The sequence below is a fragment of the Labrus mixtus genome, chromosome 4, assembly GCF_963584025.1.
Source record: "Labrus mixtus chromosome 4, fLabMix1.1, whole genome shotgun sequence".
In the NCBI taxonomy this organism is placed as follows: domain Eukaryota; kingdom Metazoa; phylum Chordata; class Actinopteri; order Labriformes; family Labridae; genus Labrus; species Labrus mixtus.
Window position 1 is genome coordinate 299,252 of NC_083615.1, and position 2,854 is coordinate 302,105.

General features: G+C 46.0%; 1 protein-coding gene across 1 annotated transcript in view; it reads right to left on the bottom strand.

Moving 5' to 3' along the window:
* bcar1 (BCAR1 scaffold protein, Cas family member) overlaps positions 1-1,033 on the bottom strand; it is a 12,868-nt gene extending 11,835 nt beyond the window's left edge. Inside the window, exon 1 of the mRNA XM_061035031.1 lies at positions 1-1,033. This exon is cut by the window's left edge and continues 224 nt beyond it. The gene's annotated coding sequence lies outside the window, so the exon portion shown is untranslated.
* Positions 1,034-2,854: the final 1,821 nt, after the last annotated feature.

Consider the following 2,854-nt stretch of genomic DNA (forward strand, 5'->3'; position numbering starts at 1 on the left):
TAGGGAATAGAGGAGCATGATGTCCCTTTGCTTATTTGACTACGGCAGCCTGCAGGGGTCAGACTGTCAGACCTTTAAAATAAGAATTTATCGCCTCTTCTCGTCGACTGAACAAAGACCGTCAGTCGTTCGGTTTAATTCAAAAGAAAAATGTTGTGACATGCAGCAGTAAAAACAGAGCGGGGGTCCTGTGGGAGTCGCCGTGGGAACCAGGCTGTCCTATTGTGTGCCTGTTTAAACTGTGTATTATACGACGAGGCTGCAGAGTCAACCAGCCAGTGTGGAGGCGCAGCAGCTGAGAGACGCAAACACAACACAAAGAGGGTTCACAGGGAGCGTTTCAGACACCACAGCTTTAAAAAACCCCTCTCTGAAGTCTGAACCCTTCATCACATTGCATTTTAGACGTTTTCTTTTTTGTTTTAGGTCACTTTTATATCGTTGAGGATGAAAAATGTGCTTTTTGCATTCACACATGCAGCTCACCCTTAAGACTTTTAGGAGTTTTGTACAAGTGTGAAAAGCACTGAAAAAGACAGAGACACATCAGCTCACAATAAGTCTGTTCACACCTGCAGAAACCTCCTGAAGTGTTCTCAGTCTGAGCGTCATGTGATCACTCAAACATCTGAATGTTTCTCTCTTCACTCAGAGTTTCTCCTTCAGCCTCCTCGTATTTATTCTGCAGAAAGTCAGAGTGATCTGATGTGAGAACACAGCAGGATATAATCAGGAGAATTCACCTGGAGCCAGTGGGAGGGGCCAGTGGGAGGGGCCAGTGGGAGGGGGTGATGACCTTTATTCCCTGTGATCGCTGCACGACCATAGACTGTCTGCACGCCACCTCTACCATCTCCGTGCTCTAATCAACCTGCTGCTGCATGTTTCCTGTTCTCCAGTTTGTTCTTCAACACTCTTTAGTTCACATATGCAGCTGGTGAGTTGTATGCTATCAGGACAAAAGGTGCAAAAACCTTTGATTTCAATAAATTAGAAACACACAGAGGTGTGTGTGTGTGTGTGTGTGTGTGTGTTATAAGTGTGTGTGTCATGTTTTCTGCAGATGTAAACGATGAATTCCAAACACGTTGACGAGCATCAGAGCGGACATCATGTTGCAGTCAGAGCGTTGTTGAGTCGTCTGAGCACCGCTGTGATGGATGAAGCTCTCGGATAATATTTGTTCAGTGTGCCGTCTGTCAGACAACAGAGTGTGTGTGTGTGTGTGTGTGTGTGTGTGTGTGTGTGTGTGTGTGTGTGTGTGTGTGTCTGTACACACACACACACACACACACACACACACAGACACACACACACACACACACACACACACACACACACACACACACACACACACACACACACACACACACACACACACACACACACACACACACACACACACACACACACACACACACACACACCCCGTCCTGTGTCAGATTGATTACCCATGTTATTGATCGCCTGTCTGTGTCGCCCTCAGAGAATAGACGCACACACACACACACTAACGCTAAGTGATCTGTTTGTGATGTGTGTGTGTGTGTGTGTGTGTGTGTGAGTAAAGACTAGTCATAGTAATAGCCTGCTGAGCCTTTAAATCCATCGAGGAGATCAGAGCTAATGGTCAAAAGTAACCGCTATAGAGACATCCTAGAGTGTGTGTGTGTGTGTGTGTGTGTGTGCTTATATGTGTGTGTGTGTGTGTGTGTGTGTGTGTGTGTGTGTGCTTATATGTGTGTGTGTGTGTGTGTGTGTGTGTGTGTGTGTGTGTGCTTATATGTGTGTGTGTGTGTGCTTAGATGTGTGTGTGTGTGTGTGCTTATGTGTGTGTGTGCTTATGTGTGTGTGTGCTTATGTGTGTGTGCTTATGTGTGTGTGCTTATGTGTGTGTGCTTATGTGTGTGTGCTTATGTGTGTGTGTGCTTATGTGTGTGTGCTTATGTGTGTGTGCTTATGTGTGTGTGCTTATGTGTGTGTGCTTATGTGTGTGTGCTTATGTGTGTGTGTGCTTATGTGTGTGTGCTTATGTGTGTGTGTGCTTATGTGTGTGTGTGCTTATGTGTGTGTGCTTATGTGTGTGTGTGCTTATGTGTGTGTGTGCTTATGTGTGTGTGTGCTTATGTGTGTGTGCTTATGTGTGTGTGTGCTTATGTGTGTGTGCTTATGTGTGTGTGTGCTTATATGTGTGTGTGTGTGTGCTTATGTGTGTGTGTGCTTATATGTGTGTGTGTGTGTGTGTGCTTATATGTGTGTGTGTGTGTATGTGTGTGTGTGCTTATATGTGTGTGTGCTTATATGTGTGTGTGCTTGTGTGTGTGTGTGTGTGTGTGCTTATATGTGTGTGTGTGTGCTTATATGTGTGTGTATGTGTGTGTGTGTGTGTGTGTGTGTGTGAGTGTGTGTGTGAGTGTGTGTGTGTGTGTGTGTGTGAGTGTGAGTGTGTGTGTTTGTGTGTTTGTGTGTGAGTGTGTGTGTGTGTGTGCTTATATGTGTGTGTGGTGTGTGCTCATATGTGTGTGTGTGTGCGTGCTTATGTGTGTGTGTGTGTGTGTGTGTGGTGTGTGTGTGTGTGTGTGTGTGTGTGTGTGTGCTTATATGTGTGTGTGTGTGTGTGTGCTCATCTGTGTGTGTGCATGCGTCTCCTGGGACGTCTGACTCTAACACAGCAGGTTATGACCTCATCAAGTTCACTGTTCACTTTGTCCCATTTAAAGTCAGAAAGCTGATAGAAGGGGGAGGAGTTAGGGCGAGCTACCTAGGCGACCTGTTCAGCGCTGTGACACTTTGAGGTGTCCCGCTCAACCTGAGTTATTGTAAACCGCACCTCGCTAATTCAGCCAGCGCTAGC